This window comes from Chiloscyllium punctatum, chromosome 38, assembly GCF_047496795.1.
Source record: "Chiloscyllium punctatum isolate Juve2018m chromosome 38, sChiPun1.3, whole genome shotgun sequence".
NCBI classification, from domain to species: domain Eukaryota; kingdom Metazoa; phylum Chordata; class Chondrichthyes; order Orectolobiformes; family Hemiscylliidae; genus Chiloscyllium; species Chiloscyllium punctatum.
Genome location: NC_092776.1, coordinates 1,725,288 through 1,740,997, shown reverse-complemented (window position 1 = coordinate 1,740,997; position 15,710 = coordinate 1,725,288). Strand labels below are relative to the sequence as shown.

At 41.9% G+C, this 15,710-nt stretch overlaps 1 protein-coding gene and 1 long non-coding RNA gene across 5 annotated transcripts in view; one reads left to right on the top strand and one right to left on the bottom strand.

Moving 5' to 3' along the window:
- Nucleotides 1–15,710, top strand: part of rbm20 (RNA binding motif protein 20) — a 246,384-nt gene that overhangs the window by 224,045 nt on the left and 6,629 nt on the right. The gene's annotated exons all lie outside the window — the stretch shown is intronic.
- LOC140463286 (uncharacterized) overlaps nucleotides 8,292–15,710 on the bottom strand; it is a 38,132-nt gene continuing 30,713 nt past the window's right edge. For both annotated transcript variants that reach the window (XR_011954653.1, XR_011954654.1), the window contains exon 3: nucleotides 8,292–10,795. This is a non-coding gene — a long non-coding RNA (uncharacterized lncRNA). The remainder of the gene's footprint in view (nucleotides 10,796–15,710) is intronic.

Here is a 15,710-nt window from a genome sequence, read left to right as displayed (position 1 = left end):
CTTCATAGCCTTGACCCTCCCTATCTGTGTCATACCCTCCGACCCCACAACCCTCCGAGAGCTGTGTCCTTATCAAATCCTGGCCTGATTAGATTAGATTTCCTACAGTGTGGAAACAGGCCCTTTGGCCCAACATGTCCACACCAACCCTCCAAAGAATAACCCACCCCAGACTAATTTCCCTCCAACTAATACACCTAATACTAAGGGCAACTTAGCATGGCCAATTCACCTGGCCTGCACATCTTTGGACTGTGGGAGGAAACCGGAGCACCCGGAGGAAACCCACGCAGACACGGGGAGAATGTACAAACTCGACATTGACAGTGCCCGGGGCTGGAATCGAATCTCCCTCCCTCCATCTCTACCTCGGTAAGTCATTTCATCCTTTAAGGTGCTCCTTAAGTCAACCGCTTTAACCGAGCTTTTAGTCATCTCGTCTAATAGTTCCTTGGTGATTTGGTGTCACCATGCTTTATATCTCTACAGTGGCATTTAGAGTCATAGAGATGTACAGCATGGAAACAGACCCTTTGGTCCAACTTGTCCATGCCGAACAGATATCATAACCTAATCTAGTCCCATTTGACAGCATCTGGCCCATATCCCTCCAAACCCTTCCTATTCATATACCCATCCAGATGCCTTTTAAATGCTGTAATTGTACCAGCCTCCACCACGTCCTCTGGCAGCTCATTCCATACACGTACCACCCTCTGTGTGAAACAGTTAGCAGTTACTGCCTTTGTTGTTGAATTCATATATCGGTGGACATCAGAGTGTGTCTGGGAAAATTACCAAACAGTGAAATTCACAACTGATCTTGGAGGAACCTGCTTGGGAGTGGTCACAGCACAGAGACAGATAAGTAAATAGTTTTAAGTGTGGCCTGCAGTAGTGAATAAAGTTGGTTCTTTCTTGATTATATGTTTTATTGAGATATGTAGGGGAATGGGTCTGGGTGGGTGCACTTCGGTAGGTCGGTGTGGACTTGTTGGGCCGAAGGGCCTGTTTCCACACTGTAAGTAATCTAATCTAATATAATCTAACCTAATCTAATTTAATCTAATCTTATCTAATGTCTCTTAAATAAACTTAAACATATAAGCCATAAGTATTAAGGTAGCCTGGAGCAGTGTTTTGTAGGGGAATAAGACGGCTATTTTCTGGGTCTGCAGATTGGAAGAAGCAAAAATGGCCTTTAATAGAGTGATATGCTCTTCTTGTTGGAGTGGGAGTTTTGGGAGAGTTTATGTGTTACTGAGGGTTATATCTACAATGGATATTGTTGGTTGCAAATGAAATGGTTGGAGTGATAATCAGAGGCAAACAGCAAGGGAGTGTGATAGATGGCAGTCATAAGAAGGGAAAAAAGTCTCAGACACAGTCTCATAGATGGGTTACCTCCAGGAAAGGTAAGAGAGATAGGCAGGTAGCGCAGGAGTCTTCTGTGGCTATCCCCATTTCAAACAGGTATGCTGTTTTGGAAAATGTAGGGGGTGATGGATTCTCTGGGGAACTTAGCACGAACAGCCAAGTTTCTGGTATTGAGACTGGCTCTAATGCAATGAGGAGTATGTCGGGTTCCAAGAGATCGATTGTGTTTGGGAACTCTCTAGTCCGAGGCACAGACAGACGTTTCTGTGACCAGCAACGAAAAATCAGAATGGTGTATTGCCTCCCTGGTGCCAGGATCAAGGATGTCTCAGAGAGGGTGCAGAATGTTCTCGAAGGGGAGAGGGCCCAGCAGGAGGTCATTGTCCACATTGGAACCAACAACATAGGAAGGGAAAAGGTTGATATTCTGAAGGGAGATTACAGAGAGTTAGACAGAAATTTAAAAATGAGGTCCTCAAGGGTAGTAATATCTGGATTACTCCCAGTGCTACGAGCTAGTGAGGGCAGGAATAGGAGGATAGAGCAGATGAATACATGGCTCAGGAGCTGGTGTATGGGAGAAGGATTCACATTTTTGGATCATTGGAATCTCTTCTGGGTAGAAGTGACCTGTACAAGAAGAACGGATTGCATCTGAATTGGACGGGGACTAATATACTGGCAGGGAGATTTGCTAGAGCACTAGCTCCGTCTGCAACCACCTGATGAAGGAGCAGCGCTCCGAAAGCTAGTGCTTCCAAATAAACCTGTTGGTCTATAACCTGGTGTTGTGTGATTTTTAACTTTGTCCACACCACCTCCAAATCATTCTCAAAAAGCAACTAGGATGGACAATACATGCTGGCCCAGTCGGCAAAGGTAATATCCCCTCAACTAAATTTGACAAAAAAAGCTTTACTTTTCAGAAACAAGTAAAAAATTAGTCCATTCAGTGAATTGATTTAAATTCTCAGGATTGCCCACCCACAAAGCTCCCCAGAGATTTGAATCAAAGTAAAGATTAAAGCCACTATGCAATCACTGACGTGTGATCCTTGATAATGTGTCAGCATTGAGCACACAACTCAACCCCTCCAAACTTACAAATCCTATTTAGTGGCCTCCAATCTTCATGTAAATACTGACATATGTACAGTGCAGTTAAAAAACAAATTTTTGTGGAATTTATTCCTTTCCTCGTGCATTTGGAATGACACCAATATGAAGATGGAATCTAAAATCAAAGGAACCTTAGACCAGATTAATGGAAAGAGTTAAATCAAAACTTTAGTAATTAAGTTAAACAAGGAACATATGCTACCATGCAGAATTGTTGAACATTTCAGTTCTGTACTTATAAGGACCGATATCAAAGGAAACAAACTTGAAATGTAAATATTTTCTACTTTTGTCTGAGCAATTTGATCTGATAATTTTAGGTTTCAGATCCAAAAAGTACATGTGAGGATGAATTGTAAATAAATGTTTAGTTAAGAAGCTCTCATTTCTTGCAGAATGATGGATCTGTTTGTTGTATGTGGCTAGAAATGTTTCTTTCTTTCTTTATTTCACAAGCTTGGAGTTTAAAACCAAATGAATTGCACGAGTGAGCTAAATGTATGGAGCATCATGGAAGTAGGAAATATTAGGTCCAAGTTCTAAACTGGGCCAAGGCAAATTTTGATGGAATTAGACATCAGCTTGCAGGGTTTGATTGGAGTAGGTTGTTTACAGGCAAAGGGACATCTGGGAAGGGGAAGGCCTTTAACAGTGAGGTAGCTAGAGTTCTATATGTTCCTGTGAGGGTGAAAGGCAAGGCTGACAGGAATAGGGAACCCTGGATGACAAGATATTGAGGAGGAAGTATGGCTCAAGTAGAGGCAGTTGGGATCAAATGAATTCCTGGAGGTATATAGGGATTACAGGAGTTTACTGAAGAAGGAAATCAGGAGGGCGAAAAAGAGGCAGAAAATAGGCTTGGCTAAGAAGATTAGGGTGAAGCCAAAGATGGTCTTTAAGAATATTAAAGGAAAAAGAATAACTAGAGAGAGAATAGGGCCCCTCAAGGACCAAAGTGGACATGTGTGTGTAGAACCGCAGGAGATGGGCGAGGTCCTGAATGAATATTTCTCCTCTGTGTTTACTGTGGAGAAAGACATGAAGACATGGAAACGTGGAGATGTTAGTGATGCTATCTTGGGGAGAGTCCATATCACAGCATAAGAGGTGTTGAATGTATTAGAACGTGTGAAGGTGGTTAAATCTCCCGGTCCTGACCAGATATATCCAAGAACACTGCAAGAGGCTCGAGAAGAAATTGTTGGGGCCTTGGCTGATATTCTTGCATCATCATTAGCCATGGGTGAGGTCCTGGAAGACTGGACGGTGTGAATGCTGAGCTCATATTATAGAAGGGCTGCAAAGAAAAACCTGGGAACTATAGCCCAGTAAGTTTAACATCTATGGTGGGCAAATTACTTGAGAAGATTCTGAGGGATAAGATATACATTGATTTAGAAAGACAGGATTAGATTAGGAGTAGTCAGCATGGCTTTGTGAGTGGGAGATCATGTCTCACAAATTTTGTTAGAGTTCTTTGATGAAGGGGCCAGGAAGGTTAATGAGGGCAGGGTGGTAGATGTAGTCTATATGGATTTCACTAAGGACATTGATAAGGTTGCGCATGGTAGGCTGCTCTGGAAGGTTAGATCACATGGAATCTGGAGGTTGGTGGAGCTGGCAAATTGGATACACCATTGGCCTGATGCTAGGAAGCAGAGGGTAATAGTGGAAGGATGCTTGTTGGACTGGAGGCCTGTGACTCGTGGAGTGCCTCAGGGGTCAGTACTGTGCCCATTACTGTTTGTTATCTATATCAATGATTTGGATGAGAATGTACAAGGTATGATTAGTAAGTTTGCTGATGACACTAAAATAGGAGGTATCGTGGACAGTGAGGAAGGTTATCAGAAATTGCAGGAGGACCTTGATCAGCCGGGGAAGTGGGCAGAGAAACGGCAAATGGAGTTTAATATAGATAAGTTGAGGTCTTGCATTTTGGCAAGTCAAATCAAGGTGGGAATTTCATGGTGAATGGTGGGGCTTTAAGGAGTGTGGTGGAACAGTGGGACTTTGGTCTTTAGGTTCACAGTTCTTTAAAGGTTGCGCCATAGGTAGACAGGGCAATGAAGAAGGCTTTTGACACACTGGCCTTCATCAGTCACAGCATTGAGTATAGAAGTTGGGACATTTTGTTGCAGTTATACAGGACATTATTGAGGCCACACTTGAAGTTTTGGTCACTTGCTATAAGAAAGATGTTTTAAACTGGAAAGAGTGCAGAAGAAAATTACAGGGATGTTGCCAGGACTCGGCAGTCTGAGTGATAGGGAGCAGTTGGACAAGCTAGGATCTTTTTTCTTTAGAGTGGAGGAGACTGAGGGGGGACCTTATAGAAGTGTATAAGATCATGAGAGGCATGGTTAGGGTGAATGCACTCAGTCTTTTTCCCAAGCTTGGGGACTCAAGGACTAGAGGGCATCAGTTTAAGGTTAGAGGGGAAAGAATAAAAGGGGAACCTGACGGGCAACTATTTTACACAGAGGGTGGTACACATATGGAATGAGCAGCCAGCAGATGTGGTTGAGACGGGTACATTAACAACATCTAAAAGGCATTTAGACAAATACATGGATAGGAAAGGATTAGAAGGATATGGGCCAAGTGCAGGGAAACGAGGTTAACTTGGCTGGACATTTTGGTCAGCATGGACCAGTTTGGGTCAAAGGACCTGTCTCTGTGCTGTAGGACTCTATGATCCTATGACTATTATATGACAAGGTTGAAAATCAGACCAACTGAAAAGGAAAAATAGTCAATATAAAAACTGGGACATTAATGTAGGTCAGAAAACAAAAGTTGCTGGTGATTGCAAGAGGTCAGGCAGCATCTATGGAGAGAGACCAAGGTCACCTTTTGATACGACTTGAAATGTTATCTTGCTTTCTCTCCATAGATGCTGCCTGACCCCTTGTGATCTTCAGCATTTTTTTGTTTCCAGTACTTATTCCAGTATCTGCAGTAATTTGCTTCTTAATTTAGGTCCGATTTTAAAAACATGAGAAGTGAAGGTGATGGAGAAATTAGCAGACAAGACAGAAGTGTCACGCTATGATTTATAACAATGGGATTAGAATGCTATAGAATAAATAGAAGAAATAAAAGCTCTTCATAGTTTTTGGGTGCAAGGCAACTTCAAAGTTATGACAATAACAATAATTAAGAACTAAAATAAAATATGAAGATATTAGAAAATGTATGAGTGAATGCCTGAATAAATGGCTCCTGAGTTGTCAATGGATTGCACATGAGCAGAGCCAATCAGAGGAGAGAGGAAAAATTAAAACTTGTAAATGTATATGATTTCAGTCACTGGAATACTGTGGTAAGGACCAGTCTAAGGATAAGTCAAAAAGCTTTAAAAAGGTCACTGGTGTCAGTGCTCACAACATGCCAGAGGGTCGTCAATGACTGATAACTTTCAATTCCTTCTTGTACCTTCAGTTTGTGGTAATGGATTGATTTGTGTTCCACGTATCCATACAGTTCGGATGTATACACCAACATAGCAAAAGCCAAACAGCTGCTTTGAAAAGGCTAGTGCAGCCCCAAAAATACCTGAGTCCTGCCAATGGCCCTGGTTACACATTAGATTTAGAGTGCAATAGGATTTAGGCTTGGGATAACTTAAACTTTTATTGCAGGATAAAGACATTAAAATTATATTGAAGCCTACATTGTTATTACAGTAGTTTTAGTAAAGGGATTATGAGCATGTCATTTATTTTTCAATGGGAGTTCGCTGCATTTTCCTTTTATTTATTCACTCATGGGATGAAGGTGTCACTGACTAGGTCAGTATTTATTGCCTGACCCTAGTTGACCTTTGAGAAGGTGGGGGTGAGCTGCCTTCTTGATCCACTGAAGTCCATGTGCTAAAGTAAACCCACAATACCCTGAGGGAGGGGAATTCAGATTTTGACCCAGTGACACTGAAAGAACAGCAATGTATTTCTGTGTTGGACTCAATCAACTTCCTCTGTGTTCCAAACATATTTTGCTAAATGCTGGCAAATGGGATTAGATTAATTTAGGATATTTGGTCAGCATGGACAAGTTGGAATAAAGGGTCTGTTTCCATGCTGTACCAACTCTACGACTCTATAAGATACCAAGTTCATGATTGTAGCAAAGGGTGCATTTAAAATAAATAAGCTAACACAGTTAAGAAATGCGCAAGTGTTTGGCTCAGGCATCTTGTTTCCTTCAGTGCTAATGGATAGTCAGTAGAATAGTGCGAACTGTGTACTTCTTATGTAAAATGAGTTAAATGTAATTGCTGCGATTAATGACTGAGACATGCTGTGCTTTAAAAAGATCAGGAGAAATCAGCTGGTTTTGTAATACCACTGGCACTTCAGCAGTATTGGAAATCCCTAACCAGTTAGTACTTCCAGACTTCAAATAAAACCACAGCACAGCCTGAACTAATTGACAAGATATAGAGTTGCTCATTAAATTTGGAATGTGCTAATTCTATGGTCAAAGCAAAATGTAGCTGACACAAATCCAATTTTCATGGAGATGGGTAACTATATGACAGTTTCTTGGGAACAGACCAATACATTAAGCACAAAATCAGTTGGTGACAAATATTGAATATCTCTGTTGGTAGCCCTTGAAGGCACTATGTTAACATTCACAAAGGGTCAAATGAAGGTCTTCAGTTCTAATGGTGTATATCCACAGGGAGCAAATACAACACTTCAGGAGGTGTGGATTGCTGACTTTATCATGTCCTCTACATATATATCTACTGAGATACGGTTGCCCATATAGTAAATGCAGAAATATAAATAGATTGTTAAAGTGCTCTAATGAAGGCATCCTGCATGTTTACAATGTGACTCATTTAACCCAGACTCAGCATACAACAGGTGGCCACTCGTAATGTTGACTGTCTTCACCTGGTTCCGTTTAATGAGGTAGCAGCATGTAACTGGATGTCGCGCCTAATCGAAATAAACCTCTTCCACCTCATGGGGAAAGAACGGATATTTGCTGAATAATCGAATAATGTAAGAAAATAAACAAACAGGAAAGAAGAGAAGGCCACTAGAGACACCAATATCCAATCCTCCTGCAATTCATCTGTGATCAAATAAGCATTGTCATAGGATTGTAGAATGATTATGGAACACAAAGAGGCCATTCGGTCTGATGTGCCCATGTCAGCTCCATCCAAGAGACACTCAGCTAATCCCATTCCCATGCCTTTTCCTGCAGCCATGATTTTTTTCTTTGTATGATTATCCAATTCCTTTTTTGAAAGCCAGAATTAAACTTTACCTCAACCACGTTCTTAGGTAATGAACTCCAGATCCTAAACCATGCTGAGTAAGAACAAAGATTTCTCCTATTGCCCCTGGCCTTTCATTGTTCATCTTAAACTCACACACCCACATACACTCTCTCTCACAGACACTCACAAACCCCTACCCCAGATACACACACACACACATACACATTTGTGGGGTGGATTTGTACTTGCAGAGTTACATTGTACTTTGCTCAAAAACCGCATGAATCCATGTAAGACTCTGTTAACTCACTTTTTAATTAGAATCAGTCTAAACATTATGGCACAGACAGGGAACACAGGGGGCTAACACCTTCAACATCTCAACATCTTATCTGGGCTGACATCAAATGTTACAGTTAACCTGAGAATGTAACTTTTAAAAAAGTCTTGTGACTTACATATGAAAGAAGTGAGACTATCATGGTCATTCTAACAGATGAGAGACTCAACAAACAAAGTATTTTTCAATGTATAATCTCAGTCACATCACACTGTAAATTTTTTGCTATAAATTCTGTGTCTTACAATTGTGTCCTCCATGGCCACCTGATGAAGGAGCGGCGCTCTGAAAGCTAGTGCTTCCAATTAAACCTGCTGGACTATAACCTGGTGTTGTGTGATTTGTAACTTTGTACACCCCAGTCCAATACTGCCATCCCCAGATCATCTTAAGTCTGTCTTCTCAATCCTATAATGTTGGCTCCCTGCAATGTCACATGTTGAGGGTGAATTCACTGCCACCAATTCTCCTTATTGGACTTAGTCGAGATAATGTTGCCAAGGAGGGAAGGAAGACCACAAGATATCTTCAGCCGGATGTAACTCTGTTTTATTTAAACAGTAAAGGTTTGTTACATCTCACTTAGTAGCTAGTTATATTATAGCTGCGATACTTGATTGTCTCTTGTAAGACATCAGGCTCAACTTAAGAGTAAACACATGTCACTACTTTAGGTATTTGCTGTTAAAATCAAGAATAACTCACAAACTGGCTAGGATCCAGTTACAACAAATAAAGAATCTCTGCAACTCTTGGAAAACTGATTAGTTCTTCTGGGATCAATTATTTATATCCCATGGTAGACTTTATCTACTTATGACAGTTAACCCTTTTCCAGGTCCTAATTGTCTTGTGACAGCGCCCCCAAACTTTGCTTCTGGTTATTGAGTTTCTTCAAACGATTGGTTTAAGAAAGGAATGTAAGTGTCTGATTATCCCAAACATCCCCATCACAGTCTCTGACTTTAGAAATAACTGATGGCCATGTTGAGTTCAAAGTCTACAACTTGAGGATGAAGTACTCAGGGAGAGTTTATTGCCACACTGGAAACTTGGTGACACCTTGCTTTCCTATAGACTCTTTACAGAGAATATTCTCTGGCATTGATGTCCCCTTTGAACATTTATCTCCTGTACAGGATGAAATCAGGACAGAAAAAATAGTCATGTTTCTGAAAGAAGAAATGTTCCTTGTGATGTTGTAATGAGATGTACCACACGTGGTCTTTCCATTCTTGACTTTTTTTTTGGTTAATGGCCTCGTTTTATCAGGTTCAATCATAAACAGTGAAGCTGATAATATTGCTTCAGTCCTCCTTCTAACAGCTGAAACATCTGTAGCAAGAATCTATGACTGATTCCAGAAGGTTGTAGTATCAAGGGTAATTGACGATCATATCAGAACAAATTCGTTTGATGTCTTTTGATCTGTCAGTTGTGATAAGTTCTCTGATACCAATGCAAATAATCTCAAGTGGTGTGTTTTTTCTCTTAGGTTCTTTGAATACTCTTATGAGACCTCTGAAGTTTTCCTCTTTTTGAGTAAATTTACTTTGATCATTGCTTTTTGGTTTCTCAGTTTTTTTATGCTCTTCACCAGACGGTGTAGAATTTTAAGAGTGAGGCACGTGTTTCTGCTGCAAGTCAGAAGAGCTTTGGTTTGAAATGACTTGGCACAGGCATTTTATGAGGACTCTCAGCATTCCTTTGATCATGAACAGTGCTCTATCTGCATCATATAGTTCTCTGTCAAAAGATTATTCAATTCATTCTCTTCCATCAAGGAATATTTTTAGACAAAATAGTATCACTCACCCCAGTACCAAGTTTAAAGTTAGCTGGAATACCATAAACTGCTTGAGATGAACCATTTCTTGCAGCTCAGAAGAATTGAGTTGTACCTTCCCCAGGTGACACATCAGTTTATAATGATAAGTGTTTTAATGAAGATATGTCTTGATATTCTGGATTTCTTCTAAAGATGGTTGCTGTAGATATTAACCTCTTTCTTTCCAATGTTTCATCTGTTGTCTTTGACATTTGCATATCCTCTGGAAATGTCCCAGTGTCTTTCAAAGTTTTCACTGAGCATTAGAAACTGGACATTGTTTCTGTTTATGTCATTTTTATCTCCACATGTGGAACATTAACTCTTACTTTTGAAAGATTTGAAGGGGTTTTGTGCTGATTTTTGTAACTTCGTTGGGTGACAAAGTATGATAAGAATCTGGAGCTTAAGTCAGCTTTCTGTTCCCATGATTCTCTTCTACTGTTTTGAAATTTCAACTTCTACCACTATCAGGATGGCTCTTTTCAATGTGAGATTCCCCTTTTGAAAGTCACATAACTAAAAGAGAAAAATTAGAAATTCCATTTACAATTCTATCGTGAATTAGTTCTAGTCATGAGTCGGTCTAATCACAAGATTCTGACAGTGTAGAAAGTTCTCAATAAATGTTCCTGGGATATGTATTCTTCTGCTGGATATTGCTACCTCCATTTCATGATTAATACATGAAGCTCGGTAATGTTGCATGCTCTTGCAATATTATCAAATTCTGTCCATTCTCTTGTATTTTTTTGTTTGAAAATTTGGATTTGTTATCAGATCTCCTGAGTGAAGATATGCATTCACTGTGTTTCCCTAAGTTTCTTCCATAATCCCGAAGTACTTCTATATCACATAAATTGTCTTTTCCACGTAATCTTGTTCAATTCTGTGGGAACAAAAAAAGATGAAAATTATTGTGAAACTTGACATAATACTCATCCAAATCATTATCCAACTCCACACTTTTACAGCATTGGAGATGATGTCGAAAAGATTCTGGTTAGTAAGGTTAGATCACAAAGAATCCAGGGAGGACTAGCCATTTGGATACAAAATTGGTTTGATGGAAGAAGACTCATGGTGGTGGTGGAGGGTTGCTCTTCAGACTGGAGGCCTGCGACCAGCAGTGAGCCATTAGGATCGCTGTGGGGTCCACTGCTTTTTGTCATTTATATCAATGATTTAGATGAGAATATAGCAGATGTGGTTAATATGTTTGCAGATGGTGTATTGGACAGTGAAGAAGGTTATCTCGGAGTACAATGGGACCTTGATCAGATGGGCAAATGGGCCAAGGAGTGGCAGATGGAGTTTAATTTAGATAAATGTGAGGTGCTGCATTTTGGTGAGGCAAATCAGGGCAGCATGTATACAGTGAATGGGAGGGCCCTGGGAAGTGTTGGCGAACAAAGAGACGTGTGTTCGGATATAGGTTCATAATTCCTTGGACTGAGTCACATTTAGACAGGTGGTGAAGAGACCATTTGGTATGCTTGCTTTTATTGGTCAGTGCATAGAGTCAGGAGATCATGTTGTGGTTGTACAGGACATTGGTTAGGCCACTGTTGGAATATTACGTGCAGTTCTGGTCTCCCTGATATAGAAAATTCATTGTTAAACTTGAAAGGGTTCAGAAAGGATTTACAAGGATGTTGCCAGGGTTGGAGGATCTGAGCTATAGGGAGAGGCTGAACAGGCTGGGGCTGTTTTCCCTGGAGTGTCGGAGGCTGAGGGGTGACCTCATAGATGTTTATAAAATCATGAGGGGCATGGATAGGGTAAATAGACAAAGTCTTTTTCCCTGGGGTGGGGGAGTCCAGAGGGCATAGGTTTAGGGTGAGAGGGGAAAGATATAAAAGGGACCTAAGGGGCAATGTTTTCACCCAGAGGGTGGTGCATATATGGAAAGAGCTGCCAGAGGATATGGTGGAGGCTGGTATGATTACAACATTTAAAAGGCATCTGGATGGGTATATGAATAAGAAGGGTTTAGAGGGATAGGGGCCAAGTGCTGGCAAATGGGAATAGATCAATTTAGGATATCTAATTTAAGCAAACCAGGCAACAAAATGTAATGTAATGCAGTGAAGCTAAAGCTTTGAGTTTCCCTTGCAAAATGCTTCAGGAAATGTCAGACATCAATCTCCTTGGTAGAACTGAAACTGGGTGGAGTATTTACAATTTGAAAATTCAGTGTAAGACCACAGGGAATGATATAATTGAAGTACTGTTTTGACAAGTTGCCTGGAACAGCCCCTGGTGTGTAGCCAGAATATGTTTGAAAAGTTGGTGATAGTGGCGGGGGTACAGGGCAGAACCTTTGTGCTGACAGACTGAAAGATTTCAGCAACTCAGTTAATCTGTGGATGGTACATGGTTCCTGCAATTACCTCCCTATTACTCCCCATAATACTTTAACCTGTAAAATGGTGCAATGTTATAGGAGATCCACAGTCTAAGCTAATAATAGTGTTTAGAGATTTGTTTTTGTTTACATTTATTGGGTGGATTCTTATAGGGACCTAAATAATATAGGGGATAGGAAGATGTGGGACAGAATCGTCTGAGAAATCCAGTGAGGCCTATCTCAATTTCAGGATTAACACACTGCATCTTCAAATGAAGTTCCAGGTGTGGAAGCAAGATTACTCTCAATGGGGCAGGAGGAAATTCTTATTAACGAGGATTAGATTAGATTAGATTAGATTACTTACAGTGTGGAAACAGGCCCTTCGGCCCAACAAGTCCACACCGCCCCGCCGAAGCGTAACCCACCCATACCCCTACATCTACATCTACCCCTTACCTAACACTACGGGCAATTTAGCAAGGCCAATTCACCTGACCTGCACATCTTTGGACTGTGGGAGGAAACCGGAGCACCCGGAGGAAACCCACGCAGACACGGGGAGAACGTGCAAACTCCACACAGTCAGTCGCCTGAGGCGGGAATTGAACCCGGGTCTCTGGCACTGTGAGGCAGCAGTGCTAACCACTGTGCCACCGTGCCGCCCCTGCCACCGTCATTGATTATTAATGACTTTTAATGTGCTCACCATGCCTTATTGAAACACAGCTTTCAATCCCACCATGCACTGCAGGCAAAACTAAACATCAAGAATCCTCAATGTTGAAGTCAGAGCACGGATCTGGCACGTTCAGCTCCCTGTTTGTTCCACACGATTCCAGATTGAACACTGGGCACCAACATCGCTGGGCATTCTGCATGGGCACCAGCCACACATCCCTTATGTCCACTGCCATTGGCATCCAACATGTGCCACTCTGAAGAACCTTCCTGGCACATCTCTGATCCACTTACAGAATACTCTGCCTTCCACATTGCCCCAGTATCTTTCATTGTAACACTACAATAAGGACACTGTGTGCTCAGGGACACACATTCAGTTCAGGGACTGCACCAGGCTGTATCTCTGGGAACTCATTTGCATTCTTAGCATTCACTTACTTTGTGCCGACCTGCGTGCTCCCAGCATCCCTGACTTGCTGTGTGTTTTTGTAGCTTGTCCCTCAGCCACAGATACCAGGCTCACAATACTGCTGTTTTCATTCACATTTAGAACATCAAATGTTGAACAGTACAACACAGTACAGGCCCTTCGGCCCTTGATATTGTGCCAACCTTTTGTCCAACACTAAGATCAAACTAACCTACATACTCTTCATTGTGCAATGTGCCTATCCAAGATTTGCTTAAATGCCCCCTAATGTCTCTGACTCTCCTCCCCCCGCTGGCAGTGCATTCCACACACCCACCACTCTCTGTGTAAAGAACCGACCTCTGACATCTCCCCTAAACTTGCCTCCAATTACCTTAAAATGATGTCCCCTTGTGATAGCTATTTCTGCCCTGGGAAAAATTCTCTGACTATTCACTCTATCTGTGCCTCTCAACATCGTGTACATCTCTATCAAGTCGCCTCTCACCCTTCTTCGTTCCAATGAGAAAAGCCTTAGCTCCCTCAACCTTTTTTCATACGACATACCCTCCAGTCCAGGCAGCATCCTGGTAAATCTCCTCTGCACCTTTCCTAAAGCTTGCACATCCTTCCAATAATGAGGCAACCAGAACTGAACACAATATTCCAAGTGTGGTCTGTAGAGCTGCAGCATAACCTCGTGGCTTTTAAACTCCATCTCCCTGTTAATGAAAGCCAACAGACTATATGCCTTCTTAACAACCCTATTGACTTGGGTGGCAACTTTGAGGGATTTATGGACATGGACCCCAAGATCCCGGTGTTCTTCCACACTGCCAAGAATCCTGACTTTAACCCTGTATTCTGCATTCAAATTTGACCTTCAAAATGAATCACTTCACGTTTCGAGGTTGAACTCCATCTGCCACTGATCAGCTCAGTAATCACTGATCAACCCACCCTTCTACTTCCTTATCCTGTCAATGTTCCGTTGCAGCCTACAACAGCCCTCCACACTATCCACCACTCCACCAACCTTCATGTCATTGGCAAACTTACTAACCCACCCTTCTGCTTCCTCATTCAAGTCAGTTATGGAAATCACAAAGAACAGTGGCCCCAGAACAGATCTCTGTGGAACAATATTGGTCACTGAGCTCCAGGCTGGATAATTTCCCTCTACCACCACCCTCTGTCTTCTATGGGCCAGCCAATTCTATATCCAGGCGAAAGTGAGTACTGCAGATGCTGGACATTAGAGTCGAGAGTGTGGTGCTGGAAAAGCACAGCAGGTCAGGCAGCATCCGAGTAGCAGGAAAATCAATGTTTCAGGGCTCCTCGGATGCTGCCTGACCTGCTGTGCTTTTCCAGCACCATACTCTCAACTCTATATCCAGACGGCCAAAATTCCCTTTATCCCATGCCTCCTTACGTTCTGAATGAGCCTACCATGGGGAACCATATCGAACACCTTGCTAAAATCCATGTACACCAAATCCACTGCTCTACCTTCATCAATGTGTTTTGTCACATCCTCAAAGAATTCAGTGAGGCTTGTGAGACAAGACCTACTTCTCTCAAAGCCATGCTGACTGTCTCTAATCAGATTATGGTTTTCTAAGTAATCATAAATCCTGACTCTCAGAGTCCTCTCCAATACGTTACCCACCATTGACGTAAGACTGACTGGTCTGTAATTCCCAGGATTATCCCTATTCCCTTTCTTGAACAAGGGAATAATATTTTCCACCCTCCAATCATCTTGCCCTACTCCAGTGGACAGTGAGGACACAAAGATCATCACCAATGACGCAGCAATCTGTTCCCTCACTTCCTGTAGTAAACTTGGATATATCCCATCTGGCCCAGGGGGTTTACCTAATCTCATGTTTTTCAAACTTTTCAGTATATCAACCTGTTCCAGCAGATCAGTCGGTTTTATGCTGTCCTCAGAAATGTCAAGGTCCCTCACACTAGTGAACCCTGAAGCAAATTATTCATTAAGAACCTTTCTTACCTCCTCTGACACCAGGCGCAAGTTCCCTCCACTCTCCCTGATCGGCCCTACCCTCACTCTGGCCATCATCTTGTTCTTCATGTTGGTGTAGAACGTCTTCGGGTTTTCCTTAATCCTACCGGCTGAAGCTCATGCTCCCTTCTAGCTCTCAAGTTCCATTCTTCGGTTCCTTCCTAGCTACCCTGTAACCCTCTAGAGCTCTGTCTGATCCTTGCCTCCTCAACCTTAAGTAAGCTTCCTTCTTCCTCTTGACTAGATATTCCACATTCCTTGTCACCCAAGGTCCTAACACCCTACCAACCAATCTTTGCCTCAGTGGGACAAACCTGTCCAGCACTATCAGC